The following is a 22,725-nucleotide window of genomic DNA, read 5'->3' as shown; positions in this document are numbered from 1 at the left end:
ATTTCCGGTTATTCGAAAGGCGCCGTCGCAAACAAGAGACGTTTCGCGCGCAGCGTGAACTGAACGCGGGCGCGACCGCGATGGGAAGCGGCGACGGAAACCTACACCCGTTGGAGATGAAATCGCTCCGCCAGGGGAGAAACGAGCGCTGGCGTCTAGGATGAAACTTGGCGTGCGGTCGTCTATAGGACGCGCCTGCATGTATCAGAAGTTTCTGGATTGTTATCGATGCTTCCATCCGCTGTCTGCGACCGAACCTTGCGTAATGTGATCGCATGTGTTCGTGACGCGAATGATGTAGAACTTCGTGAAAGGCATGTGGTTCCCAGCGATTACTGATAATTTGTACTGATGTTTAAATTATCTCAGTGTGCTACTGCCTATGGCGTGCGAGCTTTAAAATATTCAGGACGTATAATTCTCAATGTACGCTGATGGCGTGGCGGTATGGACCACCCATCTCTTTTTGAAGCATCAAGCTAGATGATCGCATCTTGGCAAAGCTAACCACACTCCGAGAGCTTGGAGGGGACTTTTGTACATCCGGATCGGCATTGCCCTGGCTAAGCTCTCCCACCAGAGCCACTTCTAGCATCCTTCACCTCTTTGGTCGCATCGCTGAGAGGTCGGATGGGGCTCGCGCTCGTATTGCTCGGCAGCTCGCTTGCTCTGTATTCCAGCCTCGGTTGATCTATCAAGCACAGTTTCACCATCTTGCCAAAACAGAGTGGGCTCGACTGCAAAATCTTAACCGCGAAGCCATCTGTCTCATTACAGGGCTTCCAAGGCTCACACCTATCACGACACTTCAGGAAGAAGCTCAGGCGAACAAACTTTATGAGCTTGTTTATCCAAGACTTAACGTTCTGGCAATAAAACAGAAGTTTTCCTACGGCTGCTGTCTTGGCGAATTACATGGACCTGTCTCTCCCCTTAGGAGATCAATAGTTATTGCCGCTATCACCATGGGGCAACATCCAAGTGACTAATAACATGCCACTTGGTTGCATTTGGCAGCTGACTAATCGAAACTCAAGTTCCGTTGCATTACTGCGCGAGTGTTTTCCTGTTCGGAGTTCCAGGAACTAGGCCTAAGTGCCTATGTGGATGCCAGGTTGGATTCGGCAATTCTTCATACCTTCCTCCTCATGGTGCCCTTCATACCCAGAATATAAACAAGACGTGTTCTCATGAGCTGAAAACGACCTATACCTGGGTTCTGGCGGAGCTAGTGGCACTCCGCGATGGCCTTACCAATCTGTTGCCAATCGCCCATGTGCAACGTCCAAGAAGCGTGATCCTCTACACCGACTCAACACAAGCACTGCGCTAATTTTGTCGCGCCCATCGTTCCGCTGTTGTAGCGATGTACTTTTACCACTGTCCGGTGACTTATCGCTGCCTGGTTCGAGTCTGCTGGATTCGCCGATCAATTGTTTCCGCTCATACCGCGGCAGGCGTCGCATACCATCCCTTGACGGTCGTGCACCCGTTCCCTCTCCTCATGCTTCCACACTCTGAAACAGTGGACATTCAGGAAGTTTTTCTTCGGTGCACCACGCGAGCTCTCATACCTCCATGTGGTTCTCACCTCCCAGGTGGCCTCACTCTTCAAGAGGAGGTATCGCACCAAAAAGTTCGCCGGAGAGCGACTTTCACAGCGTCCACCCACGCGCAGTTGGGATATATCAACTAGATGCCCGTACTGTCCGGCACCACTACAGCAGGAAGACCTACAGCACTTGCGAAGAACACGCCCTAGTCTGCAATCGGCTCTTCGACGACATCTGAGCCCTGTGGGTCTCAACTCTAATCAGCTGCCAAACTTACACAAGTTGGTCTTTGGCGCTCATCACCACTTCCTTTTGGACTTTATGCAAGAGACAGAGCTGCACAATTATGTGTGATACTTTGTTTCGATGCCGTGAGTTTTAGTAACGCAATAAAAAAACGTAGGTTAGATGATTTTGCAATTCCGGGCATTATAAGCATGGAGAAAAAAAAACAAATCTGCAATTTATAACCGCCGACTTGTTTTTAAGTAAAGCAAGAGCTCGGAAGGATGATCACTCGGTCCGTATTGAATGAAGAGATGTAAGTATGCACTACACACTGCTGAGTGATTTTTACGTGTGAAGTGGCGAGCAAAATTTTGTCCGTGCTGCTCTGTCTAACTTAAGAAACCCCGTGCGCTTTTTTGCGTGCGCATTTTGTGCTGTCTGATGGAAAGAATTAAGCTCACGTCTTCGGTATCGGCGTTCTGTCCTCGGCTTATTAGCATGTATTCTTTCATACTCCCCATTAACTGAGGATTTTTTAGAGGAGCATATGTTCAGGCACAGTTTCTGTGAAATTGGGCAACGCGTAGATGAAATACTCCCATGTTTACATGACTTCAGTGGTGATGTTATCACACTGCCAAAGAAGCTACCAGTTAATCAAAACAGGTCGTGTTTTCCGCCTTTCAATCTCACGCATGCACTTGCGAATGACCTACAAGAACAGCCAATATTCGATGCCTCTTGTCTCAAGGTCAATCTGTCATAATAAATTCTTACATATTTCAGCAAAGCAGCACGTCAGATCTAAGCAAATCACGTCATTGTAGCCAGGAAAATGAGTTGCGAAACCATCCATAGGAGAATAAACTTTCTATCGGTCGAGAAATGATCCCATGAGCATAGCATACCGATCGGAGTAGTCACTCTCCAAAAGTTTTTTACGAGCGTTGAAGTCTCCAGAATGAGCTATAGGCAACCACGCTTTGCAATGCGCGTTCTAGTGCAGCCAACGCTATTACCGTTGTAGGTTCAATGGCTAAACTTACAACCCTCAAGAACAGTGCTCCGCAGCGTGCACTCACATCAACTACTCCGGAACCATGGAACACGAATATGACAGATATATAGACACAATAGCTTTTCTCACACCCAACATAGTGCGACTGTCTCGATTGAAATCCGAAACTCACCTGGAACTCCACTTCGCATGCGCCTTATATTGGAATAGGATGCTGTTAAAGAAACTTACTGAAGTTTCCGTACATAGCGCGTAAATCGATCGCTTTTCACCGAAAAGTAATACTGTTATAACAATCAGGATCTTGAACCCCTGAGCGAAGAATTGTTTGTAAGGAAGACATAAAAGATCAAGCACCAGCACAGCTTTGACTTCAGAAAGTTCCTGTGCCAGAAGCACTGCACGGATGGTGGCTCTGACTGCGACAAACGTCAGGGGGAGCACAGTGCGGTCAATGTCGCCTGTACATCTTTGCACATGGAGTTATCTGTTTGAGTCGCTACAGGTGATTAGCTTCTGTGCTTGCTTCCGTGATCGTGGGGCAGGAGTTGAATTTTCGCACGGGTCGCGGTGGTAGCAGATGAAGCATCCAAAGACGCCTGGCTTTGGTTTTTTGGCGCACTTTTCGTGGCTGCGGGCGAATCAGAGCGTGGCTTCCTCTGTTTCGCATTACCCTCTGGCAACAACATCTGCGTTGCTCATACTCTGCTGCTTGGCAGCAATCTTGCCGTTGGCAATCTCATGCTTTCTTGTGAGGGCATCCATTAAAATTTGCAGCGTGATTTCAGTTTCTGTTAACACAGCCAGGATCATTTCTAAAGTGCACTCTTGAAGTGTGCTCTTTACGGGCGTGGTGGAATACCACTTTCACTGCTATTCGCAGATGCCACTTGTCACTTTACTGAGGTAACTCCGAACTCCCCTAGATACTCGAGTAGTTCCATTTCTTTGTACTCATGAAGAACGTATTTAATCTTGCCAGAGTTCTTAGGTTACGAATGTCCAAAAGTTTCAACAATATCAATACCTGTGACAGCCTTTAGACCAAACTGTTTATTAGAGGCAGAAAGTTAACGCCGTAGGAGCTTCCGTAGGATCATCATATAATTCACTCACCAAGATGAGCCAGTCTCTGAAGGTGGGTTAAATATCACGATCTTTCAAGCTGGTTGGTACTTTTTTACGTCACTTGAACAAAAAGAGTCTCCTGTGCAGCAGCAACGCAAACCTCATTGTTGTCAATGTCCTGCATCCCTCGACAAGCAATTTTTTTTATGCGACACCTCATCGGCTTTATCAGCAGTTATACCTGAGTTGAATTTCTACCATGCACGGGTCGCGGTGGTAGCAGATGAAGCTTACACTACATTACACGTACACGTTACATTACACGTAGTAGCAATATGGGCTATGTTTGGTAATAAGACAGTCTACCTCTGCATAACAGGCTGCGTGTGGACAAGTGTGGCATCTGGGCTCTGAAGTGCACTGGGGTGATATTTTGTCCCATTCATTACATTTGTGCTTGCTTTAATGTGGGCACTTTGTTCAATCTCTGGAGTTTCACTGTTCGGCGTCCGCCGAAAAGCTCTTGCAAATGGTGTTGCAATTCGATTCCACACCCCTATCAGAGATTCAGTGAAATTGTCTGAAAAGTTGCAGTCACTTCAGGGGATTCCTCTTTTGTCACAGTCTCTATTCCCAAGTGCCTCATGGGCGATTACGAAAAGTACTGGACGAATAATGTAAAATCTATAAATTACCTTTTTCTCTGCCTGGTGATAATGACGGTTCTTGATCCACAGCCCCTGCTCTCCCTAAGGCTAGCGTGCCATAATCAACGGAAATAACACCACGCCTTGAAAGACGACAGCTGGTCTTGAATAATTGCCTTGGCAAATCCGGAGCACGCTTGCCTATTTATCTGAAGCACGGATACTGAAAAATCAACAGCCAACACGTGGCAGCGAGAATGGGAGGCATGCCTCTGCATCGTCGTCGTACTGTGCTCGTAGTTTCCTTCCATCTGCCGTCATGGTCGCTAAAATGTCGTCGTTGATACGCTGTTGTCTTTGAGCAGAAGTTGTTACGGGGCGAGTTGGTTGGGATCTAATCAATACATTGTTGTGCCAAAAAAGGAAAATAAAGGCTTGGGACGGAGAGCACGAAACGACGTCTCGTACTCACCCTCCCAAGTCCTTATTTTCCGTTTTTGGCACAACAATGTATTAATTAGCTGTTGTCTTTCCTACCGTGGTGTTGACATTGTTTTCATGGAGCCACCATTGTTAGGTACAGATAAAGGATATCTTCTAAACTGCTGCTGTTGTGCACAAGCGTTACAATACTGATGGGACGTGGAGGAGGGCATGGGGGAACGCAAGAGGGGGCAGAAGACAGAGAGAGAAAGGGGGTCGAAAAAGAAGATATATGCACAGGGTGTAGCAGAACAATGATCTGGTTTGCGGCACTAATCTAAGAGCCGGAGGACGCAAAAAGGTAGGAAAGAAAAAGAGAAACGGAGCACGTGCCCTGTGATTTATGCCCCCCCCCCCCCCCCCGTCCACAGCACAGGTTAACAGATTACGCTTGTCAGCACTGAAGCCTTTTGTGCAAGTTCCTTCTCTTTAAGAATTGTAACAACGCATTCGTAGTCCTCTTCTTCTACGGCTTGTGGGGTCCGTGTTAGAAAATTATTAGTGTGTGTCGTCAAAATGAGGTGGTGGTGGGGGTGGTGGTGGTGGGGGTGAAAAACGTTTATTTGCTCTATTTTACAGTGGTTTTTGAGGCTTCAGATGGAGTCTTCCATCTTGTCTTCAGGGTCGGTTCCCCTAATCGAGGGCTCCGCTGAAGGTAGCTGCACTGCGTGCACGCCTTACTAGTCCTTGTTCGACTTTCAGGACGTCGCTAGATAGCATCCTCTCCAACTTTCCGCACTCGGGTTTTCTATTATGGTTAGCTCGTCTATTTTCTGGCAAGCCCATGTGGTATGATAAAGGGTTGGTTTGTCTCCACACCATGGGCATTCGCTCTCGTACTACGTGGGGTAGGTTTAGCTTAGCATGTTTAGGCAGCGTGGTCGCGAATGATTGTCCTAATGATAGTAGTCGCAGATATCAGTAGTTGACAATCATAGGTTGTCTCAAAGGGCAAACTATAGTTAGTGAATATAATATTGTATGAAGCGACTTTCGTGCAAGGTGAAGCTTAGTTTTTGTTTAGACTACACAATAAAAGAGTTTACACCAAGAAGGGTGTAAATAGGCTTCTCGCAGACTTAACAATCTAAGAGAGTAAATCCGCACATACTTTAAAAGGTGCCTTTTTGGCACACCCAACAAGAGTATCTATGCAAAGAAATTGAAGGGGGTTGTGAAAGCACCCCAACCAAAATGCGCCACCTATAACCTTTATTTGTTTTCCCTTATTGAACACCCACTATGTAGCGTGCCAAGATTGGTGTGGAGTCCCTATACCAGGCTTGCCAAATAGCTTTAAATGAACTGTAGTGTGGTACACATTATAGATAAAGGAGACGAATGGTATCTAAAACAAGAAAACCTGCGGAAATGAAATTCTAGAGAAATACCAAATCTCCACATTACTGCAGAGAAATCTCACAACCACAGAACATGACCAGAAATGTCTGACTTGGACTGTCTCCTAGTAGAACTAATTTCACAAGCGACATGCACACCCGCCGCATTTATACTTAATGTATAAGGCAACCCAAAGGGAGGACACCCTACCATTATACATAGGGCACTCACAATGTTTAAATATAATGCGCTAGTCATAGTGGGAGACTTTAATGCACAAAACATGACCTGGGGATACCGAACAAATATAACGAAGGCACGCACCTCTGGAATTAAATTTAGAATGCGCGCCTTGCGCTACAGACAGACCCAGTCACATCTACCTACTAGAATTGGTAGGAGTACACAGGTTAACACATTTCTGCACCTGACGCTCACGAAGTATAAAGGGCACGTGACATGGCAGAACTACATGACTAGCGTAGGTAGTGACCACTACATAGTGGCAACTACTATAACGGCCAAAAACCTCAGAGGCAGAAAATCGGTCAAAATTACGGACTCGGACAAATTCAGACAACTCGGAGATCAAAATGCTACAATGAGACTACGCCAGCGAGGCGCTTCCGATAGATGGTGACTCCGTAACTCCTCGTCGCCAATACCCATGGCTACACCGCTGCTTCGTCTCCGCAGCAAGAGCCCCCATCTTCTCGCGCCTAACGTTTTGTATGGTTTTGTTCTCTGCAAGTCCGCGCACACACGTCATCGGTGGATGCACGGCTGCACGGTGTCGCAATGCGGCCTGCGTCATTTTCTCGTGTTCGCATATACAGTGTCAGGAGTGTCGCATGTGATGTGTTTGATAGAAGTGCCTCCCGACCAAGTGAAGCGGCCGTACGGGGTTCGGAAGCGTCGACGAATTTCCGGCGTGCGGATTTCAGGTACGTGCAAATGCGTTTCGCCCTCCTATTGAGCTCCGGAGCAAAGCGTGCAATATTTCATGTGAAAGATGCAGTACCCGTCATCATGGTGTGAATTTCGAGCGGCAAACGAGAACTGCGGCACTTAGCGCACACCGCGGCTGCTAAGACAGCATGGAAATTGTTTTACGTTACCGTAATATGTTGCTGTGAGTCTAACCTGCGGCTTGTGGACAGCTAGCCCGTTGACTTTTGCTTCTGGCAGCGATAGGTACGTAAATGGAAGCGGTAATAATTTTCGAGAGCAGACAGTTGTTTCGCTCGATGTATGGTAGTGTTCATGCCGTAATGAAGTCTCGAAAACTGGCTTGATCGTGCTTAGTTCTAACTACACGAGGCGTAACGTCGGCGCTGTATGTGTTTGTTTTCCTTGCCGCGAGTACCACTTTCATGCTTTTGCTGCATGACAGTGGTAGCTGCTACATGCCGCCTGGGCAGAATGCAATAAAAGCAATTTCCTCTTTCATACGTATGCAATGTGACGTAACAAAATTTCCAGCGTTTTATTCGGAGCGTAAATATCCAGTATAGTTTAGTAGGAAACTCAAATTCTATCTTAGCTTGGTGGGCGTGAAACAAATGAAACTCGCATTCCTTTTTGAATTGTTCGCCCAAACTGCACCGCCCGCAGATGCGTCATCGGGTATTTGACAGTAGCTTCGCTACGTGAGTTGTTTTATGCGCAAATATTGCCCGGTTAAATATCCTGTTAATTTATGCCGACGCTCGTTCATCTTAAATTTAAGCGATTACTTTCCCTGAGTACCGGACGATGCCAAACTTGTTGCGAGGTGTAGCAAACGCGGGAAATTCAAAGTGGCGCGGCTGCAAGTTCCTGCTTTTACGTTTATTGCATTTAAAGCCAACAGACACACTATCACTGATTTATTTCCATTTCTGCTGTACTTGATCAATCTAATGGGACAACTGTATTTGCTCTTTAATGTTCTCCATTTATTGTGTATTCAGCTTGGTTGCCAGAAAATGCTTGAATTTTTTTCAGTATCCAAGTGACGGAATATTTCACTGACGGCAGTTTGTGCAGCACACAAGATGACAAAACTGATGCCAAAATGATGAGTTGTTTCTTTTATAGAGCTCGGACTCGACTTTTGGTGAGGATGTCGATCAACCTTGGGCCTGGTGACAGCACACCATACATGGCCAAAGTGCTGCCTGTCAGTTGAGTGCCCCCGAATAGACAGACCATCAACATCGGAAAACGAAGCAGAGCCAGGTAGGGGCAATTTTCACTTTGGAACAGAATACTGACAGCTGCCTTTTTTTAAAGAAATAAATCACATATTTATAAAACAATCCTTTCTCTTTGTGCAGACTACATAGAATTGTTCTTGCTTGTTATACAGATCTTCAGAAACCAGTTTATGTGAACCCTTTTTGCATGCACAAATAAAGAGTGAACTTTTTGAAGAAATTGATGCACTGAAATGTGCATTCGGCACACAAAGAGATGCAAGATAACCAACAACATTAAAGCGGTTAAAAAAACAGGTTTTAAAGTTGTTCTGACATCCTAATCCACCTTGGCATACGGAACTAAATATAACAGCAACAGAGGTGCATGCAGAGAAGTGTTTGTATATGGTTGCAAGAGATAGAGATTGTCTAAGGAGTTGTTTGGATTTACTCGGAGCTTCTTGGTGCCATGGCAGTGCAGTAAAAGCTCAAGATGATGTCCTGCTCCTAATAAAGCACCTTTAGATTTTAAAATTAAATTAAGGGCGTTTACATTCCAAAGTCACAACCTGAAGATTTGGGATCCTGGCCTTCTTTAATGTACACCTGAATCTAAACGCATAAGCATTATTGCATTTAGCCCCATTGGAGGGCACGTGCCATGGCCTAGATTGAAGCTATGACCAGCATGACTGAGCAGCATGGCATCATAGTAACTGGGCTATAACGCCAGGTCACAATGAGAAATACTGCTTAGAACTACCAACTTCTTGGCTCACAAGCACTTTGCAGTAAGTTAAAGGAGTATGGAGTACTGACAGCGACCGTTTATGTACCAATTTATTTTTAGGCTGTAGACTCGATTATTAGTGTGCGAAGCTTCAATTAGCCAAAAGCAGCCTAGATTATAGAACCAGCTCAAAACACGCACCATGTATAGCTGGATTTGGACATGAAAAAGGATTCAATTGATCTTGCGGAAAATGAAGGTGGCAGTCACACTATTTCATGCATTTTGCCTAAAACATAGTCACAAACAATTAATCAATTTCTAAAATATTCTTCTCAAAGTGTTTTTCCTAGCATGAAAGAAGGAGCCAAATGGTGTTCAGGTGCACGAGTGGTTAGTTGCACAGCACTTCTTGCATGTATTCACAAGCTTCTTTCAAACTTGGAAAAAAAATGTGTATTGCACCTATTGTGCAGTAGAAAGCTGGATTGGGAATTTTTGAGGATGCTCTGCAATTTTCCCACTGACACTTTTAATTTGAATATATTATTTGAGCGGTTACATAATCGTTAATAACAAATTAACTAATTAGGAAAAATGCAAAAATTGGTTTCACTTACTCAAAACGATGGCAACCGACATTACCTTGGTTGTGTCTAGCTACGTGGCACTTGTACATATTTAAACCTTGCACAAGTCGCACAGAACACCTAGAACTTACAAGGCATATATAGAAGCGGCTAAGTTGTGTGAGGCAGCCATGCGTAGGGAATCATGAGAAAGCCATGTCTCTTTGTCTTGAGGGCACGATGAGGTTCACATGCTCGACAACTTGCATCAGTGTGTTCTAGGCCTGTTCGTAGTTTAGCTGCTACATTTATTTATTTATTTATTTATAAACAATATTTCTCCACATGTAAGCTCATATGCATCTTTCAAGTATATTGCCGCGTGTTTCCAAAATAAACCATCTTCGCGCTTCCTTCATTATGTCTTCATCTGTTGCTGTGCTAAATTTGTAACGTGCATCTGCACAAATGTTCATCTAGTTTTCATATTTCTTTTTTGTTTGGTGGATTTATTTCTGAACAAGTTGTTTTCTTTAAAGCCTGGTACACACAGCAGTACACAGCATTGCTGTCTAGAGTGGGAATTGTATTTTTTCAGATTTACATTAATACACCTTGCGTGGCCAATGTAAGGCTTTCTACGTAACACGGCCCTGCAATAATGCTTTATATTGCTATCCAGCATCATGCAAAAGCTGTTTACTTACCAGATGAGAATATGCATAAGTGTTGGAAGTAACGCAACTGGAAGAAGCCAGCAGATAATGAGGCCAAGGAAAGCAAACAGGAGCATGTTTTAAGTTTTTTATATGAAGTATAGAAATGATAAATTCAAGGAAAATGAAAGTGGTTGAAAGGACATCCACCTGTGGGTGGGGAGCGGACCCATAACGTTCACATTACGCATGTGATATACTAACCACTGTGGTACTACGGCCGCGTTCGAGCCTCGACAATCTGACAGGGCATTGTGGACGGTTTAGTGCTGCCTTGGTAGCACAGTGGTTAGTGCATCACATACCTAATGCAAAGGTTGCAGGTTCTTTCTCCGCCCATGACTGGTTGTTTCTTTGACCATTTTCATTTGCCTTTATCATTTCTACATTTAAATACAATATTACAAATAAGTTTCCATGTGCCTTCCCTGGCATCTCCTAGCTGTGATTAAGAAAAATTTTGACGCTCAGTTCCCTTTCTTCTCGTTTAGAAGAACAAGAGCTCCATTTTAAAAATAATGAATTAACCTTGCACAGCATCTCAATGTGGTCTCAAAGAAATCTTATCACAGCGTGTGTATTACTGAGTGAAGTTTTTGTTAAGATGATGAATAGCATGGCACCTAATTATAGTAGCCTTTGTGTACAGAGATATGACTAGTCTAATAAATAGGAGGGCTTTAAGAAGCACTTCTAATATGGTCTGATCATGCGTTAAGAAAAACTGTAATCTAACATAATTTCAGGCATAACTGCTGCCCTTGAATAATATTTACATCATCTGCATTGGCATTGTTTTTAGAGAGCACCAGTACTACGTTGATTGAAGTAGCCTCGTGGAATATGAAGCATCGCTTCTTGCTGAGTCAAGGAAATATCAGCATATCTGAGGTGCATGTGTCATATGCTCGAACGCTGTCTAAAGGCTGCTAATAAGAAAATTACTTGAGTAGCCTTCGAGAGATTGCTGAGATTGCTTCAGTAGTCTATACTACTCGATCGTAACCAATTTACCAGAGTGAACTTTCATCACAGTTGGCTTTGCAATGTTTATGCAAAATACCACAATTGCCTACTAAACATGTGACTGCACTCAAACTTGGAATTAATGACCAGTAAGATTTATGGGACAGCAAAAGTTAGTTTATTACTCCAGAACAAAATGCCAGGCAATTTGGTTATTTCTGCCATAGAGTTTCTTACAGTAATTACTAGAGGGAACTCTGGCGCTGCAGTCGTTGTACCACCATGGGAATGATAGGAAGCACATGGATTTGTCTGATCGTGCTTGTGAATTCAGACACTCTTGTGGCTTTGTATATTATATGCTATGTAAATCTTATTGTAAATTTCAGCGCAGTCGAAACGCTATTCGAAGTGCAGAAGACGCCGCCAACATGCATAATTGCTATTAATTGCAATGATTGAGCTTGTCCAGGTGACCAAATCAAAACGCGCCAAGCGTCTCAAGGCACTGGTATGCCCGCGATAAATTCATCAGGGCGTTGCACTCGGTTCTCGTTACATGCCTGCGTGGCTTATTGGTTTCAATATCAGAGTACTCTTCTAGAGTTGCTGTGTTCGAATCCTGTCATCCGACGGTTTTAATGATGGTTATTTATTTATTACACAGTATATTGACGAAAATGGCTAGTTTAGAAAGTCACAAAGCCGTTTTAGGCCAAACAGATGAAGTTTAGGCAAATCCATGTACTTCCCATAATTGCCATGCTGGTACAGCCGTTCTTGTTTCATCTCCTGTAGACATTAGCGTCAGAGTCCCCTCCAGTAAATACTGTATGGAACTCCATGATTTCTGCACCTCGCTCGTGCAGAATCGGCACCACACTTGCTCCGTAAACATGCACTACCTTTCAGCCAAGTGCAGGGAATGCTGTGAACTCGCCCTGTACAAAGCCTGCACTAAGCTAAACAAATCACAACCTGCAGTTGCTGCCACGTTTAACTGGTCGAACGAGTAGTGAAATGCAGCACTTCCTGAACTAGTTGAGAAAGTTCAGGTTAATCGAGTGGAGATTATATAGTAACCGAAGTCGAGTGATTCTGCATTACATTCACGAAATATACTTCATGATACCTTTCCATTGATTTCTTTAGTTATTAAGAATCCATTTTGCATTGTTGGACAAAACTACAGAATGCGAACACATTTTCTAGCATTCACTGGTAGCAAACATGTCAAAACTTGTCCTAGTTAGTGGATTGTCGCTTTACCCATTAACCCCCAAGTTAATTCCGGCATAATGTATCAAATTTTCCAAATTTTTATGTACTCATTTTCTCGGTCATTCTCATTCTAAAAATATATTATTACGATATTATCGGTAGATACCCGAGAGACGGGCCGCCGTGAATGTCGGCCTGGCGCTCTGGCTCCAGTCTAGTGTAAGTAGTCTGTAAATAGCCTCTTTTGTCTGTGTCTTTCTACACGTAACATTCTGGTGGAGGTTAGCGATCCCCATCCTCGCCACGGAACTCCGGAGTGGTCGGTACGTCGAGCTTGTCACCATACCTCCCGGTGACGAGCCCGCCTCTGCAACGGCTTCGGCTGGTCCGACTGCTCCTGTCGTCACGGTTGCCCAACATCGCGACCCTGGTGTGTTCTCTGGCCTGGACGAACTGGACTTTGATGAATGGCTCAAGTTATATCAACATGCCAGCTCTAATAACAGGTTGGACCAACCATTATGCTCGCCAATGTCACCTTTAATCTTGGCGGCACCCCACGCGTGTGGTACCAGACGCATGACGACGAGATCAGCAGTTGGGTCTCTTTCAAAGAAAAGCTACGGAAACTGTTTGGCGACCCCATTGGCCGCAAGGTTGCCGCGAGAAAGGCTCTTGCGTCTCGCGTTCAGACATCTACAGAGCCGTACGTTTCCTACATCTTCGACGTCTTGGCTTTATGCCGCAAAGCTGACGATGCTATGTCTAAATCAGATAAAGTGTCACATGTCCTAAAAGGCATCGCCGACGACGCTTTCAATTTGCTTGTTTTCGGCAATGTCTCGTCAATCGACTCCATCATTAAAGAATGCCGTCGCCTTGAACTAGCCAAGAGCCGTCGTATCACACACCACATCACGCGGCTACCCGACACCGCTGCTACGTCGACATGTGAGGGTCGATCGCGTCAGGCCACCACCTGTGACGACGTTACCCGTATTGTTCGCCGCGAGCTCGAGTCCGCCTGTTCGCCAGCTTTCTCCCCGACGCCTCCCGATCCGCCAGCAACCACGATTGCCATGACTCAGGCCGTAGTCCAACAAGAATTTGAGAACACGTGTCTGAACTCCGCGTGTTCAACATCTCAACCCAGCATCCCCCAGTTCTCTACCAGCCCCCCTCGTCCCCGACAGTCCTTTTCCGCCACATCTCGCCGCAACCCGTCTGATTGGCGTACCCCTGATGACAGACCAATCTGCTTTCACTGCTGTCGCATCGGCCACGTCACTCGTCACTGCCGCGACCGATGGCCTCCGCCTCCTCGGACATACGCCGCCACTTACTCCCGCACCTTTGGACCTTCTCTTCCCTATGCCACCCGCCGTGAACCCACTGCCGCTGATGCTTCTTCTCTGAACCTTCGCTACAGCCGCTCGCCCTCACCTCGACGCCGTCAGTCCCGTTCGCCCCAACCCCGCCGCTTCTCTTCGCCGCCTATCACCTCCCGGGCCCAGCCGGAAAACTAGGCACTGCAGCTTCTGGAGGTGAAGCTGCGTTGTCGACACTGCCCTCAAATCCTCTGCTCACGTTAAACACGAACCAAAACCTTCTTGACGCTAACGTTGATGGATATCCTGTCACGGCACTCATCGATACAGGGGCACATATTTATATTATGAGTGCTGCCTTCCGATGACGACTGAACAAGCTCCTCACCCCAGCGTCGGCACGCGTCGTCCACGTTGCGGATGGCGGTACTGTGTCTATCATCGGCATGCGTACGGCACGTGTTAGCATCGCCGGCCGCCACACTCCTGTCCTCTTCACCGTGAATGCTCATTGCCCTCACGACCTCATTCTCGGCATCGATTTTCTCTCAGCGCATTCTGCTCTTATTGACTGCTCTGCCAGTACCCTTCGCCTTGAGTTACCGATTCTCGCAGAACCTTCTGACGCACCCCAGTGCCGCCTACGCCCCACTGGCTTTATTTTGCCTGCCGCCGAAATCATTAGCCTATATTGAACTCATGTCTTCCCCACCAGTCCCTGACCGCGAGTACCTCGTCACTCGTCTGCGCGGCAGTCCACTGCAGTATGACGTTACCGTGCCTCATAGTATACTTGCTATTAGTGCGAACCGCACTTTCATGCCTATCTTTAACTTTGGATTGGCGAAGCGAATTCTGCCACAAGGTATTTGCCTTGCCAACGTTGACTGTCTCGGTGACCATCACGTGTCAACTTTATCAACCGATCCTTCTTGCGAGCTTAGCAGGCCTCTCGTGCCAGCCTCGGCCGCCGATCCCAAGATACACGAAATGGTTACGACGGACTTGTCTTCTGTGCAGGCTGAAGACCTTTATCAAGTGTTATCGGCCTACAGAGATATTTTCGACTTCGACGATCGCCCTTTAGGCCAGACGCTCGCGGTCATGCATCGGATTCTTACTGGCGATGCTACTCCTTTTCACCGACGACCGTACCGAGTTTCTGTGTCGGAAAGCCAAGTCATTCAAAGCGAAGTGAACAAAATGCTAGACAAAAACATCATTGAACCTTCTTTTAGTCCCTGGGCGTCACCTGTAGTGCTGGTTAAGAAGAAGGATGGCACATGGCGCTTCTGTGTAGACTACCGTCATCTCAACAACATTGCTAAGAAGGACGTCTACCCGCTCCCACGTATAGACGACGCCCTACACTGCCTCCACGGTTACAGCTATTTCTCTTCTATTGATCTTCGCTCTGGATACTGGCAGACTGCTGTTGACGATATGGACATAGAAAAAACCGCGTTCACCAGACCTGATGGCCTATACCAATTTAAAGTAATGCCGTTTGGATTATGCAACGCCCCTGCTACCTCTGAGAGTATGATGGACTCCTTGCTCCGAGGTTTCAAATGGTCCACATGTCTCTGCAACCCCGACGACGTCATCGTCTTCTCACCCACGTTCGACACTTACCTTGAGCGTCTCACAGCAATACTTGATGTATTTCGAAAGGCGAAGCTGCAACTTAACTAGTCCAAATGTCGCTTCAGCCGCCGCCAAATTACTGTTCTGGGCTACCTCGTTGACGTTTCCGGAGTACAGCCTGATCCCGACAAAACTCGCGCTGTCCGAGACTTTCCGGTTCCGCAGACACCCGCCGACGTTCGAAGTTTTGTATGGTTATGCTCGTACTTTCGTCGTTTTATTCAAGATTTTGCGGCAATTGCTAGACCCCTCACTAATCTTTTGAAGAAAGGCGTACAATTCTCGTGGGGTACTGCAGAAGCCGCCGCCCTCTCTCGTCTCGCTACTCTTCTCTCCTCACCACCCATTCTGGCCCACTTAGACCCTGATGCCCCTACAGAATTGCGTACAGATGCCAGTGGTCATGGCGTAGGTGCCGTCTTAGCCCAGCGTCAGCGTGGCCAGGATCGCGTTATTGCTTATGCGAGCCGTCTCCTCACACCACCGGAGCGCAACTATTCCATTACGGAACGAGAATGCCTTGCTGTAGTCTGGGCTGTAGCGAAGTTCCATCCTTACCTTTAGGGTCGCCCTTTCTCCGTAGTCACTGACCATGACCTATTAAGTTTGTACTCGATCTCCTGGTACCGGTTTTCACCCATCTGTTAATTACTTGTTTGTCTACAGGTGTTTTTCCAGACAAAATGAAGCTCGCAAAGGTTTCGGTGTTGTATAAGTCTGGAGACAGAAACGATTTATCCAACTACAGACCAGTGGCAATATTACCTGTTATTTCGAAAGGTCTGGAAAAAGTTATTTGTAATAGAGTGACAACATTTTGCAATAGGTTTTCGATTATAACGTCTCAGCAATACGGTTTTCGAAAGCAGGTGTCAACCGAACTGGCTCTATTGTCGCAAAAAGAGTACATACTTAATGGATTTGAGGAAAGGAAGTTAACCCTTGGCATATTCATCGATTTTTCGAAGGCGTTCGACAGGATTAATCATACCACTTTATTATGCAAATTAGCACATTATGGCTTTCGTGGAATACCTTTAGAATTACTAAAATCATATCTCGAACGAAGAAAACAGTGCATCGCTATTTCAGGCGAATATTCATCTTTGCTTCCTGTGAAGGCTGGGGTTCCGCAGGGCAGTATACTGGGACCGATCTTATTCAATCTTTATGGTAATGATTTAATAAGCATTAGTGATCAAGCATATTTTGTTATCTATGCAGATGATACCAGCATTTTCTTTCAGTCCAAGGATATTAAGGAACTCACAAGTTTAGCAAATATTACCCTTGATAGATTGTTTCAATGGAGCACAGTAAATTCCTTACAAATAAACGCAGCAAAAACCAAATGTATTTTATTTGCGCCGGTGCAAAAGCAAATAAATCGTTGCTTGGATATCTATTTTGACAATTTTAAAATCGAGCTTGCAAAACAGGTTAAAACACTAGGAGTCATTTTTCACGAAAATTTAACTTGGGACGCTCATGTTGACCTTGTAGCTAAAAATTTGGCGAGGGCATGTGGAATGATTTGCAGATTGCGACAGGTGATTCCACCGAAACTCAAGCTTCTTCTATATAATGCCTTATTCCTCCCGCATATAAACTACTGTAACCTTGTTTGGGGGACAACATCTCAAACAAACATTCACAGATTACTTGTAATACAGAAAAAAGTTATTCGCCATATCGCAAATGCCCCATACGATTCCCATACGCGGGATTTGTTTCAGTCACTTAATGTCCTTTCTGTCAAGCATGCATACATATTTAACCTGTTCTTAAAATACCAGAGCAGCTTAAGACGCACAAATGAGCATTTTCTTCGAATGAGCTGCCTCAAAAAATCATTGCAGCTGCCGTACAGCGTAAGGCAAAGAGAAATATGGGATTTGCCATTTTCCCGAACCAATAATGGTTTTAACAGGTTACAATATCGTGTACCATTCCTGCTAAATAGCCTTGAAAGGAGGCATGTAGACCCGAGGACCATCACTAGAAAACAATGGAAAGAATTTTTAATGGCGAACGACGGTCTTCAACTTTAAAAAACAAGAAAGAAAGGGGAAAAAGGCTAAGGGAAAAATGTAATGTAAACGTTTTCTGTTATATTGCAGTCACTTGTTTTCGTATTACCTTTGTATGATCCTTTATTGTCTGTACAACCTGAGTGAAAATGGTCTAAATTGGACCAGAAATGCGTTTTTTTTCCTTCCATTTCCTTTATATGTTTTCAGACATGTTGGCCTGTACGTGGGATACTATTGTACGTGAATACATTTGTCATACATTCCTTTTCCTGCATATGTTTTCAGACATGTTGGCCTGTACGTGGGACTCTATTGTACGCGAATACATTTGTCTTGTTTTTTTTTCTGTGAGATGCAACGCATATATGTAAACAATATATATTTACAATGAGTGTAAAACCTTCTCGCTGCCAGTCAAACAGGGGCAAGGGCCTCGTCAAGCTGCTTGTAGCAGCTTTTTTGCTCTTGTCCTAGCATTCTTTTTTTCATACGTGGAAGAATGCTGAATAAAGATTTGATTTGATTTGATCATGCTCTGTGCTGGCTCTCATCGCTAAGAGATCCTACAGGCCGGCTTGGTCGATGGGCTTTGAGGCTACAAGAATTTTCATATTCCGTAGTGTACAAGTCTGGCCGCCTGCACCAAGACGCTCACAGCTTGTCGCGTTACCCTGTTGACGACCCTGACTCCTCCAATATTACCAGTGCTGCTTGCGTATTCTCTGTGTCGCAGCTGCTTCATTTCGCGGACGAGTAACGTCGTGACGCCTACATCAGAGCACTCATCGACCGTTTTGAACACTCTCCGGCCGACGCCACACTACACCTCTTCGGCCTCCGCGACGGTACTCTGTTCCTTCATCCTTCATCCGGACGGCTCTGAGTTCCTACTTGTCATACCTAAACACCTCCGCTCAACCGTTTTAGAAGAGCTCCACGACGCACTAACGGCAGGACACCTCGGCGTATCTCGAACCTATGACCGTGTACGTCACCGTTTTTTTTGGCCGGGCCTTGCCCGTTCCGTAAGACGTTACGTCGCCGCCTGTGAACTTTGCCAACGACGCAAGAAGCCTTCCCAGCTCCCCGCCGGTTACCTGCAGCCGCTCGACATCTTTGCCGAGCCCTTCCATCGTGTGGGCTTAGACCTTCTCGGCCCATTTCCGGAATCTACATCAGGAAACAAGTGGGTTGCAGTCGCGGCGGACTACGCGACCCGCTGTGCCGTAACCCGCGCTCTTCCGACCAGTTGCGCAACTGATGTTGCGGACTTCCTCCTGCATGATATCATTTTGATTCATGGGGCTCCGCGTGAATTGCTGACAGACCGTGGCCGTACGTTCTTAGCCAAAGTCATTGACGACATCATGCGTGCCTGCTCAATACAGCATAAGTTTACCACCTCCTACCACCCTCAAACAAACGGCCTCAGTGAGCGTTTGAACCGCACCCTTACAGACATGCTATCCAAACACGTTTAAGACGACCACCATGACTGGGACCAGGCTCTACCTTACATCACCTTTGCGTATAACTCTGCCCGTCTCGACACTGCTGGCTTTTCTCCTTTTTACCTCTTGTATGGCCGGGAACCGGCGCTACCACTTGACACTGTGCTTCCGTCCACCACAGCATCAACTAGCGCATATGCCCATGATGCTATCGCCCATGCTGACCATGCTCGCCAACTTGCGCGCGCTCGTCTACCAGTCTCTCAAGACAAACAAAAGCAGCGCTACGACCTCCATCACCGTGATGTCAATTTTGTCCCCGGCACTCTCGCGTTGCTTTGGTCACCATCGCGTAAAGTTGGCCTTTGTGAAAAACTGCTTTCCTGCTACACGGGCCCATATCGCGTGCTTCGCCAAGTGACAGATGTCACCTACGAAATCGTTCTCGCCACGCCCACTACGTCCTCTGCTGTGACCAGCAGTGACATTGTCCACGTCGCCCGACTCAAGCCCTACATCCCTCCACGTGCCTTGGACATTTAACAGCACCGTGACGGCGCTTTTGCCGCCGGGGGTAATATTGCGATATTATCGGTAGATACCCGAGAGACGGGCCGCCGTGAGAACGACGACGAAGTGGGTCTGTGCCCTTGGCGCGAGTGAATGTCGGCCTGGCGCTCTGGCTCCAGTCTAGTGTAAATAGTCTGTAAATAGCCTCTTTTGTCTGCGTCCTTCTACACGTACCAATATTACTTCATTGTTCTCTGGTTAGAAATAACACAAAAATAAAAGCTGCTCTTGAGGGCAGCTTTCCCTCAAGAGCTGCTTTTATTTTTGAGGGCGGCTTTCCCTCAATGCGACTGTAACTTATTGACAATCAGAGCAACATAACATCGAGCAGAAAGACTGCGACTCGTCCCTGGCGATTGTGGTACTACCTCTAGTCACTAGTACAGCTCGGGATTAAGGGTTAAAGGTTGCGACTTCATTGCTGCTAAATTTTAATTCTGCAGCTGTTACGCTTCGGTGTAGCGTGTGTATGTACGTGTGCATGCATTAAAATGACTTCATGCTAGAGCAAAGCAACTGTAGTGCAGAGAGGCATCAGTCATCTTTATATATTTGTTTGTAAATATGCGATAAGTTTATCTTTTGCAGTATAGACTTGGCGCTCTTTGGCCAAAGATGCCCTTGTGCTATTAAAACCTATCAATTATTAGCTTTTTGCAGTAGCAGGTGCTTATTCTTGTTTCAGGATCGGTGCGCCAGTTTTTAATTGTTTTTCTTGAACTGGATAATTCCCACTCACAGGAATTTATGTCATCTGAGGTGTTCCTTTTTCAATCAAGAATGTTGATGTTGTCTTTGTCAAACTCGCTTTCTTGCCTCAAACGAACTTGTACAAACTTACCAAGGTGATCAATTCTACTCTCTTACGTATGAAATATGTTGCGGTTACAAACTCCCAGAAGGAATGACGCATAGCAAAAAAAAAAAAACATTTGTGCATTAGAACAATTTCTTGAAATATTTCGTGTTTTTCACGTTCGTCTTGTCCACTTCTCTACCCTAGTGTCCTGTCTGAACGCCTCACCTCTTCTTTTGCATATTAAATATCGTCTAAATTTAACCATGCTTTCTTTACCACAATGCAGGGAGAAAACGTTCCGGTAACACCATGCATTCAGTACGGTGGCCCAGACGTGTATGCAAGCAACCTCCTTCATGTGGACCAATAACTCTTCAGTGTCTCACAGACTTCCATGCGAAGCCCTCAACATTCTCGTCTCAGTTGAATGGCTGCTCATCTATCAGAGTGTCCATCACCAAGACTGCCAGTTGTAAAGCTTCTGAACCCCTTTAAGAAAGCTTAATGATGTGTCTATTTACTTTTCACGGTTGGCCATAGAATCTGATCATTTTTGATGTTTGTAACATTTTTACCTGGCACAAAGCGGCGCAATAACTTTAAGCCAGTGTAATGTATTTAAGTGATGCTCACTCTAATGCCTATCTGGTTTTGTTAGTGTTTAAGAAATTTGAATGTCTGATGAGGTAACAGCATTTCAATTTGTCATAGTGGCTCGTTTCAATGAGCTGCTAGGAAATAAGACGCAAAACTTACCACACGCCAGGTGTAGCATTTTTGTTTTCCTGACTACAGTATACACGTTTCAAAAGATGTAAATTGGGGGAAAAAGCCTCAAGAACAGTCATCCTAGGATTATCATGTCCTTACAGCTCTACAATGACCAATGCGTCATACATCTTGCGAGCACATTGGTCGCAATGCCTACAGGTATATTTGATAAGAGAATGGCTTGCACCCAGATTTGCCACACAGTTGATGGCTTATGGCTTTTTTGTCGTCTTCATGTCATTACTATGTATTCAATATTCATTTAGATGTAAAGGACACTACAGGCACTGAAGTACCAAATGGCACTTGCATTTCAGGGGACAAGGTGTCCAGCATGCCTGTCACAAAACGTGTTCTAGGGGCTACCTTGACTGTATAGGTAAATGGGCACCAGATGCTCCGTGTACAATGTAATCGGTGTACTTGTCTGGAGTGCTTGAAAGATGTGCTATGGGCTGTACTGGTACTGTCTGAAGATAATGCATGTTTCTTGAAAGCCTGCAGCTGAGCATCTGCCACCGTACTGAAGGAAGTGTCCTAATTTATTTTGTTGATGTGGTTGAAATTTAGGAGCTGCACTGAATAGTTGTGACTGTGGCAATGCTGCCGAACTAAAGCACAAATTACACACCTCGACTCATACAATGTACTCTGAAAGTTCTCCTACGTGGTATCTGTTCGCTGCCTGACCTCATGGCACCTTTAGGAGCAGTCGCAGGCGATTGCAGCTGCTGAGGCTTCATCAACTGGCAAGGTGAAAAAATTGGAGGACGCTTAAGCTTCGCCTTCAAGAGTGGGACGCGACAGCGTTCCCGTCGACCCGCCAAGGGGTATAAGACAATGCGCTACGGCACAGCAATCACTTACGATGCGCCCCGCATCGGACTTAGCGCCCACCTATCACGCGGTGAACGTCGAGCAACGCAGCGTTCGGCGCGACAACGAAACGTGCGCCTGAGCGAACGAAACGAACCAAAGAACTCGGTGTCTCGGAGGGGAAACGATCTACGCCAGCCAAACGTCGTGATCGGCACGGGCAGAGAGATAGATAGTAATCTAAACCGGAAGCACGGCGAAGCGTCGTCAGGGGAGAGGGAGTCCCGCGACGCGCCTGGCAGCGGTCCCAATGCGCGCGCGGCGCGCCTCCTGTCGGGGCAGCGCCGTACATTGAGAGGAGGGGGTCTTCTGTGTTTGCCGCAAGATGGCTCTGCGTGTGTGGAAAGCGCAAAAGAAATGCAGCGGAAACGCACTTCGCAACTCGTGTAATTGTGACTTCTGTACGTTACATGTTCATAATTACCGATATACACCGCAGTATAACTTTCCACGGCTGGTTTCGAAGGCAACACCGCATTCACTAGAGGCGCGTTTGCACCGCTTGGAAGCATCGAACTCGTGGCTGAGTT

At 46.0% G+C, this 22,725-nt stretch overlaps 1 long non-coding RNA gene across 1 annotated transcript; it reads left to right on the top strand.

Moving 5' to 3' along the window:
• Window positions 1–7,205: 7,205 nt before the first annotated feature.
• LOC139059595 (uncharacterized) lies at window positions 7,206–21,955 on the top strand. The gene is made up of 3 exons (XR_011514222.1): window positions 7,206–7,282; window positions 8,418–8,558; window positions 20,835–21,955. It is a non-coding gene; the product is annotated as an uncharacterized lncRNA (long non-coding RNA).
• Window positions 21,956–22,725: the final 770 nt, after the last annotated feature.

Source organism: Dermacentor albipictus, chromosome 4, assembly GCF_038994185.2.
Source record: "Dermacentor albipictus isolate Rhodes 1998 colony chromosome 4, USDA_Dalb.pri_finalv2, whole genome shotgun sequence".
In the NCBI taxonomy this organism is placed as follows: Eukaryota; Metazoa; Arthropoda; class Arachnida; order Ixodida; family Ixodidae; genus Dermacentor; species Dermacentor albipictus.
This window is presented reverse-complemented; position numbering and strand designations above follow the sequence as displayed.